Raw genomic sequence first — 21630 nt, 5'->3', positions numbered from 1 at the left:
TATCATACTTATATCTTTTCCTCTTAAAGGAAAATATTAAAATTAATGTAGAAATGGTTAACAAAATTTTCTAAAATGTAATAAAGCAATTATTAATAATTCAAAAAGTGAGATAAAATCAGTGACTTCCTTTAATAATCTGCTTTATCAATGAATTATTTGCTTATCATTTTTCATTATAATTAACATAATTATATCAATTAATTAATTATTAATGAAATCAAAATTAAATTCATTTGTTTATTATTCATTTATGCTGCAAAGATTGACATGCTTGAATTCTAAGGACAAATACATGTATCTTATAGTTTTTAAAACACTTGTAATTTGGCTCGTATTATGAAAACCAAGATGTGATTGTGAAAAACTGATGCCCCTGTATGGCAGCTTAAGATGAAGGTTAAAGTTCTCAAATGCAAATCAAACTCCAAGGTCAAGAGATCAAAAATATTGTTACCCAAAGAAAGGACTTGTGTCAGTTGATATACCTGGTAAATATGAAAGCCAAGCGCCAACCATCCAAGGTCAAAGGATCAAAATTAATGATACGCAGGGGACGACCTTGTCATAAGAAATATACGTACAAAATATAAAAGCCCTAGCACCAACTGTTCAAAAGTTATGGCAAAGATAAAGTTTTCCAAATGTAAGTCAAACTCTAAGGTCAAAATTGTTGGTATCCCAAGAAAGGTCTTGTCACAAGAAATATACCTGTGAAATATGAAAGCCCTAGCACCAAATGTTCGACAGTTTTGGCGAAGGTTAAAGTTGGGTAATTTTTTTGCAAAAATGGGCCAAACTCCAATGTCAAGAGCTCAAATATGTTGGTACCCAATGGAAGGTCTTGTCACAAGGAATACACAAGTGAAATATGAAAGCCATAGCTGCAACCAATCAAAAGTTATGGGCAATGTTGAACTTTTTGCGGACAAACAGACGGACGGATAGGTCAAAAACTATATACGCCAAACCTTCGATTCCGGGGGCATAAAACTACTGATTTTTAACACTAGTATCTTTCCATACTTTTTTCAATCCACAGCAACATCGCTTGATACATGTATAACAGTCAATCATGCAGACGACATCTGAAAATTGGTTTGGGATCAATTAAACTAATTTTTTTTGTACTCATGTAGCTACTTTTTTAAGAAAAGGTATCTCAACGAACTTCAGAAATATGACCTTATGAGTAATTTTTATAGTTTCTGCATTATTTACCAAACTTTTCAGTCGCCCACGTGGCGCAATGGTTAGAGCAGAGTCGCGAAGTAAGGAGTTGATCCTTACGTCGCGGGTTCGAATCCCACTGTGGGACGTGGAGACCGGTCCTTCGGATGAGACCGTATAAACAGAGGCCCCGTGTCGCAGTAGGTGCTGGCACGAAAAAGATCCCTCACTGCTCAATGGCCGTGAGTGCCGAGTACAGGACAAAATTTGCAGCTCTCCACCGGCAAGTGGTGGCGTCTTCATATGAGTGAAAAATTCTCGAGAGGGACGTTAAACAACATACAAACAAACAAACAAACCAAACTTTTCGTCATTTTCGATGAGTTATGCCTCTTTGTTTACGTAAGAAACTATACTTTCGTTTTCTTAAAATTAATTTCCGGAAAAGTACTTGTACCTTACGAGTGTGCAGAGATGGAACAAAGGAAATACCACAAATTAATTGGTACAACGAATTGGTAAGAAACGATCATCAGAAAGAAACAAATCAAGACATTCAGGACAGATGCAAGATTATTGCTTAAGTTTCCCGAAGCAAGGTATGTGTCCTATTCATGGTGAACTCACCCTATTTCTTCTAAATAAGTTTCGAATTTTGTTTAAAACATATTTTCGATCAGCTCAACTTTGCTATCGGAAATATGTACGTGTCGACAGCCAGGTTAGTCTAACAAACGCATGAGGGTTTATATACGCGGTAGAATAAGACGGAGTATCTGAAAGAAATATGGCGAAGAAGGATATACGAAATTTGGCATATTTAAGAGTTTACGCCATCTTTAAGAAACACATATCCCAATTGTCCATAATCTGTTTAATAGAATTCTGACTTCATGTATTTCCCCCCCGTGGGGACCCGGGATGACAAGAATAGGTCCCTGGCACCCCCTTGCATGTTGTAAAAGGCGACTAAATGGGGCAACCTGTTGGCCGTGGCTTGCGACCCGTGTTGGTGGAGAAGGGGATCCTGGTGGCTGAGGTCTGCAGGTGCTGGGTGTAACGCACCTAACATGACCAACACTCCACTTTGGCCCCATATTCATCTAGACGGGAGGTCAAGTTTGGCCCGACTTGATCAATCGGCTGGTCACGCCAAGCTGATTTTATTGACATGCCATAGTATTGATGTATTTGTATCCTTTTTATTATCTGCTTTTTTACAAATTTCCAATACGCCGACGTTTCCATGTTAATATATGTACATCAAGCAGTGGCTTAGGGTCAATCAGGCATATTCTGTCCGAGTATAGTTTCTTTGTATCCTCTTGGTGTCATTCTTACTGGATATCCGTTTGACTAGATATCGCCCTTGTTGGCGCCCCGTGGCGGGCGGGCAGCAAGGATTCTGAATTTTATTCATATAATTATGGCTACTACAAAAAAAAAGTTGTTACCCATCAGGTTTAGAATCCTCCTTGAATGATGAACAGATTAGTACAGTTGTGGAACACTGGCCCTGCTTCATCACACTTGAAGCACAATTATCTGACAAATGTACAAAGCCTTTGACAAAAGTGTCTCCTTTTGTAATACAAAAAGGTATACAGGGAATAATTGGAACACCAAAATCAGTCAAAAAGTTAAAATCTGGTGCTCTCCTCATTGAAGTGTCCAAAAAGCAGCAATCTACTTCCTTGTTGGCATTAAGCAATCTTTCAGATATCTCTGTTATTGGTAAGATCCACAGTGGACTTAACCAAAGTAAAGGTATACTGTTTGATAGAGATCACGACCTGGATGGCATTCCTGAACAGAAAATTCAATCTGAATTGGAATCTCGGGGAGTGATCTCTGTGAAGCGGTTCATGAAAAAACGAAATGATAATATGAACCAACAAACACTTACCTTTTAACCTTTTGTACACCAGCACTTCCACCTAATATTAACGTTGGGTTATATCAAATGAAGATCGAATTGTTTGTGCCGAATCCGCTGCGTTGTTTTAAATGTCAGCGATTTGGGCACGGACAAAATAACTGTAAAGGCGTAGAAACTTGCTTCAAGTGTGGTGAAGAGGGGCATGACGACAAAAGCTGTCAGAAAAACCCAAAATGCAAGAATTGCAGAGGGGATCACATGGCCTCTTCGAAGCAATGTCCTCTTTGGATAAAAGAAAAAGAAATACAGAAAGTAAAAGCAGAAAAGCGAATACCTTATCCAGAGGCTAAGAAACTTGTAAATATGTACAGTGTTCCAAATTTTTATCTGTCATCGTATGCAGCAGTTCTAAAGACATCCTCAAAGAGGGATGTGTCGACACAGGTTAGTGAGAATGACATTTCTCAACAAAATTCTGTAACTGTGGTTGCTTTGTCATCTAATGACAAAGCAAAATCGACATTATTGCCTGCATCTGCAGGCCCTGCAGCCGCGGCTGCACAAAAACCCGTAGCTGCGGCAAAATCAAAGCCTGTAGCTGCAGGTAATTCAAAACCATCAGGGAGATAAAATAAGTCTCCTTTGAAAAGTACTCCAAAACAATCTAGTGATCGGATACCCAAAGGGGCGAATGATCCCGTTGCGTTACATAATAAATTCGGGATCTTTGAGGAAAGGGATCTTTGAGGAAATGGATTTTACTCCATCTCAGTCCTCTTCCTCAAGAGGCAGAAGTCTTTCCCCAAAAAAGAACAAGGGGAGGATATCCCCCATTACCCATAATAAATAAAAATGAATCATTCTTCACTTATTCAGTGGGATTGTCGAAGTTTTGGAGTTAATTTTAATGAATTGTCCCTACTAATTCAGCACCATTGCCCTGTAGCAGTATGTTTACAAGAAACACATTTAAAAGAAACTGATAAGATTAATATTAAAAACTATATCATGTATAACCATTATGCTCCAACTAATAGAGCCACTGGTGGTTCTACGATAGCAGTACACAATAAATGCATTCACAGCCAAATATCTTTGAAAACAAAACTCCAAGCTGTAGCTTTACGTCTTTCACTTGATAAAACTATTACCATTTGTTTTGTATATATCCCTCCGAATTATCAATTACCATCTTGTGAACTCTCGTAATTAATACATCAACTTCCTACTCCATTTCTACTCATGGGCGACTTTAATGCACATAACCCACTGTGAGGTAGTGATAAAATAACAAAGGTAAAAAACTTGGAAGATACAATTTCTCATCACAATCTCTGTATATTAAATGACGGCTCGAACACATACCTGCATCCGGGCAATGGTTCATATTCCTCAATAGATATCAGTTTAGCGGATCCTTCTTTACTTTTAGATTTCGATTGGTCCGTGCATAACGATTTGTGCGGGAGTGATCATTTCCCAATCATTATTAAACAAACTAAACCTTCAGAAAACAACTGTATCCAAAATTGGAAATTAGACAAGGCTGATTGGAATCAATTTAAAAACTTTACAAAATATTTCGGCTGAAAAATTCAAAGATCATTCTGATCCTATTCAAAAATTTACTGAAACTTTACTACATATAGCAAATGAATGCATAAATAAAACCTCGACAAATCTACTAGAATAAAAAACCATGGTTTACAGAAGAATGTAATGACGCTGTTAAAGCCCGAAAAAAAGCAAAAGACTTTTCAACAAGTCACCATCTTCAATAAATCTTAATAATGTTCAAATATTTCGAGCAAAAGCATAAATTACAGTAAACGAAAATCTTGGAAAAATTTTATTTCGAAATTAAATTCACATACTGCTATTCAGAAAGTGTGGAATGCAATAAGAAAAATAAAAGGGAAAATATCAACATCTTAATGTTGGTAATCAAATTATTACAGATAAAAAAGAAATTTCCAATGAAATAGCTGAATCAATTGCCAAACATTCCTCGACAAATAACATGAGCTCTAATTTTACGATATATAAAAATTCAGAAGAAAAGAAAACATTAGATTTAACATCAGACAACAATGAATGTTATAATGAATCATTTACTTTCGATGAATTACAAAAGTCTCATAAATCCCATGATACAGCTGTAGGACCGGACCAGATTCATTATCAAATAATTAAACATCTACCAAAGAGCAGCAAAGAATGTCTTCTGCAAATTTTAATATGATCTGGGAAAAGGGTAATTTTCCACCTTCATGAACGCAGACAACAATTTTCCCTATTCCAAAACCAGGAAAAGATCACACAGATCCAAACAATTATAGACCTATTACTTTAACAAACTGTGTATGTAAAACCATGGAAAGGATGATCAATGAACGCCTTATATGGTATCTTGAAACAAATAATATTTTAACAAATATACAATGTGGTTTTAGAAAAAACCGAAGTACAACTGACCATCTAGTTAGGCTGGAAACTTATATTCGAGAAGCATTTATTAAGAAAGAGCATGCCGTATCTATATTTTTTGACTTGGAAAAAGCCTATGATACTACCTGGAAATACGGTATTTTGAAAGATCTTTTAACATTGGCCTCGAGCTCAAAGGAAATTCACCTATATTTATCAAAAAAATTTTAAATGATAGAAATTTTAAAGTGCGGTTAGGGTCTACATTCTCAAATAATTTTGACCAAGAAATGGGTGTACCACAAGGAAGTATCCTATCAGTCACATTATTTAGCATCAAGATAAACAGTTTAGCTGAAGTTCTTAAAAAAGATATGCCTGGCAGTTTGTATGTTGATGACTTTGTCCTTTGTTACAAATCCAAAAATATGAAGTCCATTGAGCAGAAGTTACAGTCGTGTCTAAATAAAATTCAAAATTGGGCTGATGAAAAGTTTTAAATTTTCAAAAAGCAAAACCGCATGTGTACATTTCTGTTCCAAACGAAAAGTCCACGACGATCCGCATTTGCAATTAGATGGTGATCGAATAAAAGTACTTAAATAAAATTTTTATGTGTCATATTTGATAGTAAGTTGTCTTTCATACCGATGATGTGTTTTCTACACGACTTCCTAATGAAGCAACAATTTTTACAGCTGCATGAAGCAAAGGCAATACAACTTGCATTTGAATATATTCAAACATCTAGTGAGAATTATTTTACAATTTTTTCAGACTCGCTCTCCTGCTTACAATCCATAAACAATATGAACATTGACCACCCATAAATTTTGGATATATTGATCAAGTACTATCACTTCATTAAAGAGGGTAAAGTTGTTGAATTTTGTTGGATCCCAAGTCATATTGGTATCTCTGGAAACACAAAGGCTGATAGTGCAGCAAAAAAAGCCCTTCAATATGAAATTGTACACTTTTTTAATTCCTTACACTGATCTGAAATCTTTAGTAAAAACTTCCATAAATTCACTTTGGCAAATATTTTGGGATTTTTGTGATAATAATAAACTTTATGCAATACAAAACAAAATTAATCAGTATTGGACATTCAAGGTTTACTCATTCACATTTACTAAACGGGGAACATCAACCTGAATGCATATCTTGTGACTTTGCAATAACTATAAACCATATTCTTTTAGAATGTTCTGATTTCTCACCTGTTCGAAATAAACTTTTTAATAATGTGCAAACAATGCATGATCTTTTTACAAATAAGTCCAATTTTACAATACTTGCAAGAAACTGATTTTTATAGTAAGATATAGATATAAATATATTTTAAATAGCAATTTTTATTATTATAAATTAAACTGTTTACATATTTTTAAAAAAATTTAAGTCCGTCGGATGGGACGTTAAATGGTGCCCCGTGTCAAAGATAACAACCCCCTTTGCACGTAAAAGATCGTTTTTGTGGTTTTCGAAAAAAGAGTAGGCTCACTGGGGGCCGCCAGAGAAACCCAAAATATCTTTCAATCCTGAACATAACTTTTCACCGCCGAAATATGGCTGAAATATTGCCGACTCGGTGGTAAACAAAATCAATCAATCATGTATTTTTCCTCGTGTGGGCCAAATCGTTCCTGAATTGAAGAAAGGTGATAGGTTAAATCCAAGCAATAATAAGGGCATCAGCCTGAAAGGGTTTTGCAAAAATATTTAATTCGATTCTCAATAACAGTTTCATAGAATGTGCAAATGTAAATGACATATATGGTTTCAACCAAAGGTGGGCACAGCCGAAGCGTCTGTTTGTTAACATCTACTAGTATGTCCTTATGTAAGAAAAAAAGAATATAGAACTGCTTTATACATTTTTAAAAAGCAATCTACGTAGGTAGAAATATTAAAGCTACTACTTTATGCCTTGGTGTTTATATATGTTATTAATTATACCCCCGCTCCGAAGGAGAGGGGGGTATACTGTTCTACCCTTGTGTGTCTGTCTGTGTGTCCGTGTATCTGTCCGTAACAAATTTTCGTCGCAGTTTTCTCAGCAACTACTCATCACAGATGCTTGAAATTTTAGCACAATCTTTGTTTAAGCATGCCATATGGTCGGATTCATTTTTGTTCAAATCCGATGTCGACTTCCTGTTAATCCGTGCGTCTGTCCGTACCATACATAACAAATTTTGGTCGCAGTTTTCTCAGTAACTACCCAGCGCAGATGCTTGAAATTTTAGCACAATCTTTGTTTAGGCATGCCATATGGTCGGATTCATTTTTGTACGAATCCGATGTCAACTTCCTGTTTATCCGTGCGTCTGTCCGTGCCAAATTTCCGTCGCATATTTCTCAGCAACTACTCAGCGTAGATGCTTGAAATTTTAGCACAATCTTCGTTTAGGCATGCCAAATGGTGGGATTTATTTTTATATGAATTAGATATCAACTTCCTGTTTATCCGTGCGTCTATCCATAACAAATTTTTCGTTGCAGTTTTCTCAGCAACTACTCATTACAGATGCATGAAACTTTAGCACACTCTTTGTTTAGGCATGCAAAATAGAGACTTCTTGTTTATATTGTGTACAAAAAGATGCAAGTCTTATGTAATGAAGTGAATTGAATTGATTCCATCAACATTAACAAATCAATTTTACGACCCGTTTGGACTTAAATAATATTCAAAATGCATCTAATACATTTGTATATTAGTAGAATCTACTTTGACGCGATTCTTTACTTGACGAGCACAGTGGATTCAATTTACTTTTAATTAGATATATTAAATTTTGTTTGCTTAAAATAGGAATAAAATAAGTAATAAAATGTCATTGATGATACAGTTTTTGAAACACATTCCTGAGGCTAAGATTTTCAGAAAGATAAATTAAACGATTATATAAAAATAATACAATAATATCACTGTTTTAGATATTAAAAGGGAAATATTTTAACATGCTTGTGTTATAGAATGACATTAAAATATATTAAAATATTTTAATTATATATATAATTATATATAATACATATAATTAAAAAATATTAAAATAAATGACCGGTCGACGGGAATGCTTGCTCCTGCTGGGCGCTTGCTCTCACCAGGTGTCCGTACTTTTGTCATAACTTTTTTATTTATCGTCATATCGTAACCAAATTTGTAGATATACTTTAACAATAAATCCAAGTAATTTGAATTAAAAAAAACTACTATATCTTGATAAATATACAAATTATTTAAAATTTAAAACTGCGAAAATAGGATTACGGAGCACGGTAAAAATTGAATAATTTTCTTACAATACGCTTACTGTCTATACAAATGGCTCTGAAACGAAATAGAATTTAAAAGTTCAAATATACTTTTGTTTTGTAATTTTGAGTACCAAGTTGTAATGTAATATATTGCTTCGTTAGAAAGAAACCAATTGCAGAATACTGGTAATCCTCTTTGAAAAAAAAAAATGAAAAAGGTGTCGTTAACGGAGCAGCGAGTAGCGATATAATTTTGTTTTGCACTCGGGAAACCTCTTAACAAACTTTGATATTGGGGGTGAGTCGTGAATTTGTATATGAATGGTAAAGACAGTGTTTGAGTGGTAGACTTTGAATAGGACAATGTACAGTCTGTGAGGAAACATATTTTCTTTAAAATCTAGTCAAAAGACTTGGTAACTTCATGGAAAGTGATATGCGGCTTTATTGTTGTGGAACTCATAAAAGCAGTTATATTAAGTAACTTTGTGAAACCTAAGAGTCTGACATGTCTGTTTCATATTTGGATTTTTTACTAGGAAAAGATGTTAATGGTAACCTAACAAAAACTTTATGATAAATGTGATGACTTCAACTTTTCTATCGTCAATTTCTTTATGTAGCAATGCTTATCCTTATCACCTGTATACGGAGTTTATGTTGATTCGATATGCAAGAGCATGCCTCCTAATTATTTCTTAAACGAAGAAAACTACTGAAAACCAAGTAACTGTTAATGAAACAAGGATATCAACAGTCTCGTTTTCAATCAACATCTCGCAAGTTCTATCATTAATGCTCCTGATCCCACCTCTGCTGCTTTAGAGGTCCCCGTTTGCTCTGCTTTCGGTTTGATTTGTTTTAATGAGCGTTTGAGTTCGATTGTTGTTCGTTGTTTCCATATTTCATTGCTACATATTTTTTTTCGACCTGGGTCAGTCGCAGCCGGGATTTGAACCCATGAAACTCCAGCCACGGAGCGATTTTTCTTATAGAAACGTGTCCGTCTGTCTTGTCGTTTGTCATCTGTAAATCGAATTGAAAGAGCGAATGAGATGAGAGAAGAGTTTCCAAAGCATCAGGGTATTTTACTTGTATGCGCAGAGTGTATTTGTGGTATACGTTAAGGCCGGTATACAGATACCAAACAGATGGTTACCATGTATAGCAGGGTCACGTATTCGGCATCCTATTTACATTAATGTTATCTGTTGCTTTGACTTGAAAAATTCTAATTAAACATTTTACATAAAACAGATTCCAATAATTACTAAGAATATCATAATGCATGCCATATACAAAATGTTTGTGCTATTATGGTATATAACTGAAAAATAAAATAAAGGAATTGTATAACAGAGTGGTTCAGACACTACTGGAACTGCTTTAAGAAAAATATTAGAAAACAACACGTGAATTTATCAACGTTTATTTATAATCTTATAAGATTTGTATCGGCGTGTGTACAGAAAAGTATCATACTACAAAAGTAATACAGTACTTGAATTATAATCCAATCTTACCGTGTGTACCGGCCTTTATAAATATTTTCGTATTTTTGTTCCTTGTCCTAACATCACCGTCTAACCTACTCTTCTTTGTTGCACTGACCAATAAAACCAACCCAGGGACAACCTTCTCAAGGTTTACTCAGGATCGTGACAATTATTGGCTCAGTCCACATGTCATTATATTAGGGGTAATGGCCCCCAGTTCTTATACGTATCCATTCAAAAGTTCACTTTTTATTGCTCATTAGATAGATTATCAATAGTATTTAAATTTATTACTTAATTTTGAAGGATTTCATTGGACTTTCCTGGTCAATTTCATTATTTGAGCATTGAATTGTTGAATACCGCGCGTTTGCGCGGTATGATAATTTGTCGGCACGGACAGGTACCGGTGCTATTATAGGACCGACAACATCCAAAAATAAGATTTCAATGCTCCTACTTCTACCGCGCAGTGACAAGGTTTCGGGCGTGTTATAGGTATTGAATATTGTAGATTTCGAATGGATTTCATGAAGAAAGTTACACTTAATGTAAATATAACAATTTTACAAACTATATTCACCACATAATCACATTTCAATTTTTTATTAGGTCACCTGAGTCACTCAGGTGACCTATTGCTATCCGTTTTCGTCCGTCGGCGTGCGTCGTGCGTTGTGCGTTAACATTTGAACATTTTCAGCTTCTTCTCTGAAACCGCTCAACCAATTTCAACCAAATTTGGCATATAACATCTATGGGTGAAGGGGGACAAAATTTGTGAATTTCATGGTCCCTGCCCCCCTGGGGCCTGAGGGGTGGGGCAAAAACCACTAAAATTAATGCAATCTTTAAAAATCTTCTTCTTTACTCGTGGACATCAAGCAGTCAAACTGTTAGCATGATTGTAATAAGCATTGAGCCCTCTACCAAAATTGTGAAATTCATGGCCCCAGGGTAAGGGGTTCTGGGGCTAGGGCGGGGCTATATAGATCATATAGTAAAAGTGCATTATTTCTTCAAAAATCTTCTTCTCTGCTCCTGGGTATAAAATAAACTAACTAAGTACACAGTTATGATAAGCAAGAATGCCCCTTCCAAAATTGTGAATTTCATGGCCCCTGGGTCAGGGGTTCTGGTGAAAGGGGGGGGGCTCTATTGATTATATAGTGAAAATGCATTATTTCTTTGAAAATCTTCTTCTCTGCTTATGGGTATGAAATAAACTAACTAAGTACATAGTTATGATGAGCAAGAGTGCCTCTTCAGAAATTTTGAATTTCATTGCCCCTGGGTCAGGGGTTTTGGTGAAGGGGGGGGGGTTATTGATTATATAGTGAAAATGCATTATTTCTTTGAATATCTTCTTCTCTGCTTATGGGTATTAAAGAAATTAACTAAAAACATAGTTATGATGAGCAAGAGTGCCTCTTCAGAAATTGTGAATTTCATGGCCCCTGAATCAGGGGTTCTGCTGTTAGGGTGGGGCTCTATTGATTATATAGTGAAAATGCATCAATTCTTTGAAAATCTTCTCTGCTCCTGGGTATTATTTAAACAAAGGAATTGCATGGTTATGATAAGCAAAAATGCCTCTTCCAAAATTGTGAAATTCATGGCCCCAGGGTCAGGGGTTCTTGTGAAAGGGGGGGTGGCTCTACTGATTATATAGTGAAAATTCATAATTTCTTTCAAAATATTTTTTCTACTCCTGGTTATAAAGCAAAGAAACAAGTGTATAGTTATGATGAACAAGGATGCTTTTACAAAATTTTTAGGTCACCTGAGTCACTCAGGTGACCTATTGCTATCTCTTTTCGTCCGTCGTCATCCGTCGTTCGTAAACTTTTGAACATTTTCAGCTTCTTCTCTGGAACCAGTGAACCAATTTCAACCAATTTTGGCATATAGCATCTATGGGTGAAGAAGAACAAAAATTGTGAAATTCGTGGCCCCTGGCCCCCTGGGGCCTGAGGGGTGGGGCCAAAACCATCAAAATTAATGCAATCTTTAAAAATCTTCTTCTTTACTCCTGGACATCAAGCAGTCAAACTGTTGGCATGATTGTAATAAGCATTGAGCCCTCTACCAAAATTATGAAATTCATGGCCCCAGGGTCAGGGGTTCTGGTGCTAGGGCGGGGCTATATAGATCATATAGTGAAAGTGCATTATTTCTTTGAAAATCTTCTTCTCTACTCCTGGGTATTATTGAAACAAATTGAATACATAGTTATGATGAGCAAGAGTGACTCTACCAAAATTGTGAAATTCATGGCCCCTGGGTCAGGTGTTCTGGTGTTAGGGCGGGGCTATATAGAACATATAGTGAAAGTGCATTATTTCTTTGAAAATCTTCTTCTCTACTCCTGGGTATTATTGAAACAAATTGAGTACATAGTTATGATAAGCAAGAGTGACTCTACCAAAATTGTGAAATTCATGGCCCCAGGGTCAGGGGTTCTGGTGTTAGGGCGGGGCTATATAGATCATATAGTGAAAGTGCATTATTTCTTTGAAAATCTTCTTCTCTACTCCTGGGTATTATTGAAACAAATTGAATACATAGTTATGATGAGCAAGAGTGACTCTACCAAAATTGTGAAATTCATGGCCCCTGGGTCAGGGGTTCTGGTGCTAGGGCGGGGCTCTTTTGATTATATAATGAAAATGCATTATTTCTTTGAAAATCTTCTTCTCTACTCCTGGGTATTATTGAAACAAATTGAATACATAGTTATGATGAGCAAGAGTGACTCTACCAAAATTGTGAAAACAATTTTTTTACCATATATTTTTTTAAAATTGATTTTTATTACTTAAAAAAAAAGAGGGAGATAACTCTTCAACAAAGGTCAAGTCATAAATTAGGACACTTCCATTCTTTACTGCTAATAGTAATAAATGTAGATTATGTCTAAATATTCTGAGTATTCCACCCGTACACATCTGTTATGTACATTCAAGTTCATTGAATCTGAGGCTATTAGGGATGGAATACGAGTACCTTAAATGTTCATCAAAGACCAAGAGTCTTACTCAGGCCAATGTAAGAGATTTCCACAAGGAATTAAAAGAGTACAGAAGCACTGATAGTTTCTTAATATACTGTCTGGTGAGAGTGATAAATGGGGAACAGATTAGAACCCAATTTATGAACTTTTAATGAATACTAGACTAATTATTTTGTTAATCCTGATCACCCTATTTTTCTTGCTTTTGGGCAACAAAGCTTCACCTTTCAGTTCATTTTATACTCTATGGATCCTCTAAATTGTTGTATTATACTCAGGTGACCGTTAAGGCCCTTGGGCCTCTTGTTAAGATAATTATAGCTCTTGGAATGACAAAATCCGTTTAAATGTATCTAGTAGTCATTGTATTTTAGTGTACATAATTAGATTTCCATCTTCATTTAATAAACCACTGTCGTAAATAACATCACTACAAGTCATATTGGAATGTAAGGCCTATAATCATCACCAAAGCATATCTATTCTATACAGAAGATATACGCGATGTCCATATAATATGTCCATTCTAAGCCCTTTTGAAATTATGGTTCATTAGACAACGCAATGTCATGTGAATGCATGTAATTAATGGACTGATAAATGTCGTAAATTAGGGATTTTAAGCAACTGTAATTCCGTCATTAGAGCTTTCTGCTTGCAAAAACAAAGAAACAAACAAACAAACAAAACAAATTTGATACTAGTTAGTATTTCGGGAATAGAGAATCGGACACCGTGTGATTTGGAATGGATGTCCTTTCATACCAAATGCTATATCGATTTGTTTATGTTGATCCGATAATTTTGGATGACTATTTTAAATATTGTTTTTATTTATTACCAAATCTTCATTTATATTTCGAGACCACATCCTGGCCTCGGGAACAATGTTTTGAATAAAATCAAAAAATTTCAATGATTAAAAATAGGTAGCAATTGTTCCTTCGCCAAGCGATCGGCACTTTGAAGTGAAAGTTGCGGGTCCTTCGGATAAGCCCTTAAAAACGAGGCCCCGTGTCACGGTAGGCGTTGGCACGATAATTAAAGAACCCTCACTGCTAAATGGCCCTGAGTGCCGAGTAAAGATCTAAATTTGAAGCCCTTTACCGATATATGGTAACGTTTCTATATAAGTGAAAAATGCTCGAACGGGACGTAAAACAACAGTCATACAATCAATCAATGTAAGAACTGCAAGTTTAAATTATTATTAGAATATGTAGGTAATGAAATTCAAAATTTACCGTTTTTATGTATTTTTTCTATCCTCGTGTGCTATGCTGTTGTAACATTCTGACATCCTTACTGCACTAGAATGTCTGCATATTGATATGATAGGTCCCAAGAAGATTGTTAGTATACTGGTTGGTTAAGTTCTTTAAAAAGGCCTACATGGGTGTGCGAGTGCCCTAATTACCTTTGATTAAGAAGGACTTGACTCTTATTTGGAAGAAATTTAGATATTCATCACCCAAAGGATGCTTTATTTTGTAACAGATTCGGTTGGTCTCCTTGTTCCTTAAAGGGGTATAGACACACTTGCATTGCCGGTTATTTTAATTAGAATTTTTCTGCTTTTTTTTTTAAATAACTCATTTTCTGAACTTACATGAAAAGATATATATGTAATGACATCGGTATTTCTTATAACCTTACACCAAACACGTGTTTGTAAACATGGTCTCTAGCTCTGTTATTGTTTATATTTTATCAGGTGGGTTTGATTTGATAGCACTGCAAACATCACTGAATACGAACTGAGAATTGTGTTGGTTTTGCTTTCTTACATTTCTATTCTGCCTCTTCTTGATTATTATAGTTTTTCATTTATTTTATCAATACACCATAGATTTCCCACCTTTTTTAATATTAAGGATAAATTTCAATACGTGAAAGTGCGAGGATGCATGAGTCAAACATTACCCGACAGACAGGCTTTTTTTTTTTTTTTTTATAAAACTTCAGTCTGAAACGCTGTCACAGCATGAAAGTTATGAAACTCTTCCGAGAATTTATTTTGAAGTTGTAAACAAAAATTTGGAAGAAATTAAATAGCAATAGTGCATCAGAAACAGATATAAGAAACATGAAATAATGTTAGAAATTTGTTTTAATAGGTTTCTTATGGTAATGATGTCATCTTAATAATACAGCTAGTTAACTGAAATTCGAGGAGTTTTCAAATACTTTTTTGGCGTATTCATAATATATGTAAACTCAGTCTTCATACTCATTCTGAAGCAGAATAGTAAAGCAGCAGCACTTTAGAAAAAATGAGTAACCTCCCCCCTTCTTCCATCTCCTCTAGGAATCAATTTCATTCTTCAATAAGTTCATATTACAGTACACAATATTTTTTTTTTATTATTAACGTATTCCAATGTAGAAGATAGAAAATCTATATGCTTGAAACAACTGAAAAGAAAGACTAAAAAGGAAACCATATTGTTATACATATCCAATAAAGCTGGTATTGAAAATAAGATGACATTCCCCGTGAACCATTATACAAGTTAAGTTTTTGTCATGAACAATATACCTTTTCAGAATATTGATTTATATACATATTCTCGAAATAAGACTCTAACCCTTAATAACATCATGTGTATGCTGGTGTAATTGATAATAAACTGAATACAACAATGCTCTGTTGTCATAAAAATGATTGATTTATACAAGAAATTTACAATGTTCCTTTTTTTTTAATGAAGAGCTTCATTCTGCCTCCTACCATTATAGATACAGGTGAAATAAAGGTTAAAAGACAAAATCTATTTTTCTACCTACGCGGGCTTAAAGGATGTCAAGGTGACATTTATTGTATTAAAATGTCGTGAGTTAACATTTGAACATTTTCAACTGCTCTGGAACCGCTAAACCAATTTCAATTAATATTGGCCTAGAGCATCTATAGATAAAGGGGAACAAAAATTATGAATGTCATGTTCCCCGGGGGGGGGGGGGGGGGGGCTAAAACCACCAAAATTGGTTGATCCTTATCATGTTTCTCTTGCGTTTGGGCAATCAAGCTTCATTTATCGGTATACTTTATACGCTGTGGATTCTCTAAATTGTTGTGTTACACTCAGATGACCGCTATGGACCCAGCCACCGCGGCGATGTAAAATTACTTAAAGATAGCGCATATAATTTTTCGCAGTAATTTCATAAATTCAGCTCATATAATTTTTCACAGTAATTTCATAAATTCAGCTCATAAATTTTTTCGCAGTAATTCCATAAAATCAGCTTATTTTCCCCATCAAAATGATTCCTTAAAACAAAAATTAACACAGTAGAAAGAAATAGTTAAAACATTTCCGCAAAGTAACAAAAATTGAAAATGGTACAATAACATAAAAATTCTCCAAAAAAAAAAAGAAGAGGATAGTTTTAAAGTACCAAGGAAAGAGCTGTCAGAAGGGAAAATGTTACCCCAACTCAATTCAAACTTGTTACATTATAATGCAAGCAGTCACGGGAAATACGTATACATTATCTATAACGAGTGACTAGGACACACTTGTTCTTTTCTTGAATAATTATAATGTATAGATGCCTTGTAGTAAAGTAAATAGAAATATTTACTTACCTTATTCTGAGAGTAAACATGATTAATGTTACAGGACATCAGCCTCAGATGCATGTGCACGAGGATCTGCGCAAGCATGGCCTGCACTGAGTTCACTATCCAACAATTCTTGTCAATGAACAGGTACATGTAGGTTAATGAAGCACATATGTTTACTACACGGTTACATTGCATAAGACTATTTCATCTGCCCTCTGCTTACTTGTTCGCTACTTCAACACAGCGTAAATCGAAACTAACCCAAGTGCGTTCATAAAATGATGACATACTGTATCAAAGAACAATGTATTATCAACCAGCATCAATATAAATGGTATAATTAAGCCGTTTCATTCCCTTCAATGGAATATTTGTAAGGAATTCTTGGGGTTTATTATATTTGACTGATGCCCTATTTCACATTTAAAGAGTTTTATCTCGGAGTATTGATTATTTACAATACGTAGTACATGCATAAGTTGCAAGTTAAGACGAAAGTTTCGTCTCCTTAAGGAACTGTTAGTGAAAACCATGGTAATGAGAGATTTCTTTTAAAGATTTAGGCTCGTATAAAGAGCCGCGAAGAACAATTAGATGTTAATGTTTTCCATAAATAACAGGCCCGTAGGACGCAATTTCAGTTGGGGGGGGGGCACTATCAACTACCACACTTCCTTGACAATCAAGAAAAAAGGTCATCAGCCGTTTTTATTGCGGGGGCGCAAGCATATAGTTGCTAAATTTTCAATAGTATTCTATATATCGGTTCCTACGGCAATGAATAATTCCCATGCAAAAGTCATTTAAAAATGTTTGTGCCCAAACTTAACATAGTTTGTTAATTAATCGATGAACTTAATTCTGGTCATTGAAAATGTTTGTTTTGTTTTTAACGCCCCTCTCGAGAATTTTTCACTCATATGGATGATGCCACCACTTGCCGGTGGAGAGCTGCAAATTTTTTTTTTACCTAAACTCGGCACTCAGGGCCATTGACTGTGAGGGATCTTTTTCGTGCAAGTACCTACTGCGACACGGGACCTCGGTTTATACGGTCTCATCCGAAGGACCGGTTTCCACGTCCCACAGTGGGATTCGTCATTGAAAATGAATTTGATTTATCGTAGCTATAATGGATTCTAAAACTTCATAAAAACCTTATACAAACATTGCAGGGTCTCGTAAATGTTTAATGAAGCCCTCACCAAAATATTCACTGTTGTCAAGAAGAGACCGAAGACTTCTGCTACAACATATTCACGAAGTGCGGTAAATCAAACGTGGATTCTCAAAAACTCCGAAGAACTTTTAAGAAATTTCAAACCACAAAACTTCAAAAATTAAACGCTTCAAAACATGTTGATTTTCTATGGTTTTTTTTTTTTTTCAATTATTCCTCCCGATAAATCAAAGAGCGGGCTTTTTAACATAAAAGACAAATGAATAATCATCTAGAAAATTACTTTGTTAAAATCGTTCCGAATCTATACACAAGTACTCTGCACTTAATATTAAAAGCTTACTGACAATATATTATGAAATCTTTGGAAACCAGGTGGTTAGGAATTTACTGGGTTCTGCTCCTTTATTAGCTTACCTGTTTCGACCTCTACTGGTCAGAGACCGTCTGTCTGTCCGTCTGTAAACTTTTTTTTTTTCAAAACGCCACTCCATCTACAACATCTTAAATATAATTTGGAGTACAAGTAGACTACAGATGCATAATTCAGAAGATCGGTTTTTGATTTCAAATGATAGATGTTGCCATGGTTACTAAAAATAGAATTTTCTGTAAAATACTTTTACATACTTATTCCTCTTACAGTTTTGATTTCGATGAAAGGTGTTGTCATAGTTACTAAAAGTAAAAATTTCTTTTGAAATACATGCAAATCCCTTCTCCTCCTACAGTTTTGGTCTGATTTCATTAAGACTTGGCACACAAATACACTACTTGTTTCTGTCGTTTTTTGATTTCAATGTACAGTGTTGCCATTGTTACTGAAGATAGACATTTTGTGAAATACATTCAAATCTCTTCTCCTCCTACAGTTTTGGTCTGATTTCAATATAACTTCACACACACATTTATAAAAGTGATCTACACTGAGATACGTATTAAGTTTCTCTCAACTGGTTTTGATTTCGATGAACGGTGCTGCCATGGTTACTAAAAATAGAAATTCTGCAAAATATTTTCAAAAGGCTACTCCTACAGATTTGTTCTGATGTTTACTCCTCCTAGGAACTTAATCTCTGGAATTTTCAGGGGCCCGTGTTTATGCCCTCTTCACATAATTGTATTGTTTGGAATTTTTATGATATTGGTCACTCACCTTTCACCAAATTATCTAGATCTTCAGCCGTTTTCATTCAATATAATTTGGCACACAAGTAGAGTACATGATGACACATAATTCTGTGTATCGGTTTTTGATTTCAGTGAAGTGTTCCCATGGCTACTAAAGATAAATTTCTTTGAAGTACTTTCTCCTCCTACAGATTTAGCTTAATTTCTATAACTTTGCACACAAGTATATAAAAGTAAACTGCACTAAATGCATATTTCTGTGTAAAACAAAGACTACATAAATGTTGTCAATGAGGAACTCCAGCATCCTTTTAATTGCAACTTCAGAGTACTTGTGTGTACAATCAGAGTGATTTTTAACGAAGTAATTTTGCTGATGACCAATCACAACATATGAAAATTTCCGAGTTCCGTTTTTATTTAAGAAGCAGTTGTCTATGATATCAAAAAGTCTAGATTTTAACTTATCGCGAGGAATTGGTGTATAAAGTGTAGAAAAATCAGAAGTTTTAATGTTATAGACTTTTGAAAAATTTGGTGATATTAAATGTCTAATATTATATAGTTCTTTCGAGTTTACATCTGATTTACACCACTTCTAGAATGTGCTGTAGCACAGTACGTCTTCAGTTTCTCCTTTTACAGCAGTAAATATTTTTATAAGGAGTAAAGATAAGGGCAGGGTAGATCATTTGCTGAGCCCAGCAATATATCGTTGTTTGTAAGGATAATCTAATAGCTAACGATGGTGTTTATAGCCCGCTAAACAATGATATTGACTTTCCATCAAGTAGTACGGGTCATAAGATTTAAGTTTATTCATAAACTTGCATAAAATTCTAGCTGCCCCTTATAAGGCGCCATTTTTATATTTTTGAGGAGGGTTTTTTGATATCAAAAAAAGAATTCGTGATATCAATAATTCGAATTCTTGATTCAAAAAATAATTCTTGATATCAAGAATTTGATTTCCTGATATCAAAAATATTTTCTGATATCAATAAAATCGAATTTTTGATATTAGAAAAATAAGATTTTTTGATATCAGGAAATCACATTTTTGATATCAGAAATTAATGTAGATTTTCTGATATCAGAAAATCGAATTCTTGATATCAAAAAATTATTTTCTAATATCAGAAAATCGATTTTTTGGTATCAGAAAATGAATTTCTGATATCAAAAAAATGCTTTCGAATTTTTTATATCAAAAAATCGATTTTCCGGTATCAAAAAAGTGTGAAATAAATAGAACTTGCATTAAAGAATGTTCCCTTAATTTTTCCTTAGCAATGGTTAGTTTGCTTGTATTAGTGTCATCCTGAATACCGATCCCGCTTCAATTAAGGAATAACTGTCTAATTTTTTGGATTCATGATGTGATCAATCGATTGGCTTGCGTAATAATTTGCATAAACGCCGAAGGCGCAAAAAATCTGACAGTTATTCCTTATGTTTACATGCTCCTGATTCTGCAAATTCCCATGCTAATAGCCCCGGGTCTGTCTCTATTTGTCCCGCCCTGCACGTGATTTTTTTAAACCGCGCCTATCGATGAACCAGTAGATTTATGTAGAAAATAAAGTATTTTTACAATTTGTGATTTTATCTCGGACAAAGACATCGGAAATGTAAATATTACTGTATGTTCTGTTTACTGTGAGTGTTATCACTTCATAGTTTTTGTCTAGCATAAAGCCTTGTTTTTTTTTTTTTTAATTTGTATAGATTAATGCAGAGATATAATTGAAAATACATGTATAGAAATTGATATATGTATATACAATGCTGATTAGTTACTAAAATGTCCGAATTCCAAATAAGTCTTGAAGTCCCTCGAGTTGCAATGGGAAGAGATTCCTAGAAATTAATTTTAATAGTAATTAATATACAATTAATTACACTTTACGAGGTCAACGTGGTGAAATAAAGACCCTCGACCTAGCCCACGAGGTGACCTGACCTGACCGAGGCCGCGTAGCGGCCTCGGTCAAGTCAGGTCAGCGAGTGGGCCAGGTCGAGGGTCCTTATTTCACCATGTTGACCTCATAAGGGGTAATCAATTGTTTTATTATACCGATATAAGTCAAAACAATTTTTGTAGGCTTAATTGCTTAAATAATCAATTGTGTATTAGACCTACGAACTGTTATTATCAGTGTTTCATCGGAATCGGGATTCGCTAGTGAAGTTGTTTACTTTTCGTCTGCAAGTCTTGTAAGTTTTTGCACCGCCGATTTATTAAAACACTCTGTGATTGTCAGTAACATGCATTTTTATAAATTCACAAATACCATTTCCGAGTACAATGACAATCTGGTGCAGACTTTTACTGTACAAAAGAGCCAAGTCTGCATTCGTTGAATTTGACATTGTAACGAAAGTTTCAATGAAAACGATAAATTTTTTGACGTATCTAAAGGACAATCGTATTCCGTATCATAAAAAGACTATACATATTTTTGTAACGGCATTTTTTGTAATGAACAGCCATTA

General features: G+C 34.7%; 1 protein-coding gene across 1 annotated transcript in view; it reads right to left on the bottom strand.

The window, feature by feature from the left end:
• The window catches only part of LOC133189625 (probable G-protein coupled receptor B0563.6), a 28923-nt gene extending 11827 nt beyond the window's left edge, over positions 1 to 17096 (bottom strand). The window contains exon 1 of the mRNA XM_061325028.1: positions 16845 to 17096. The gene's annotated coding sequence lies outside the window, so the exon portion shown is untranslated. The remainder of the gene's footprint in view (positions 1 to 16844) is intronic.
• Between the last annotated feature and the right edge of the window lie 4534 nt (positions 17097 to 21630).

The sequence above is a fragment of the Saccostrea echinata genome, unplaced genomic scaffold (assembly GCF_033153115.1).
Source record: "Saccostrea echinata isolate AGI-Se365-2 ecotype Australia unplaced genomic scaffold, CSIRO_AGI_Sech_v1 ptg000019l, whole genome shotgun sequence".
In the NCBI taxonomy this organism is placed as follows: domain Eukaryota; kingdom Metazoa; phylum Mollusca; class Bivalvia; order Ostreida; family Ostreidae; genus Saccostrea; species Saccostrea echinata.
This window is presented reverse-complemented; position numbering and strand designations above follow the sequence as displayed.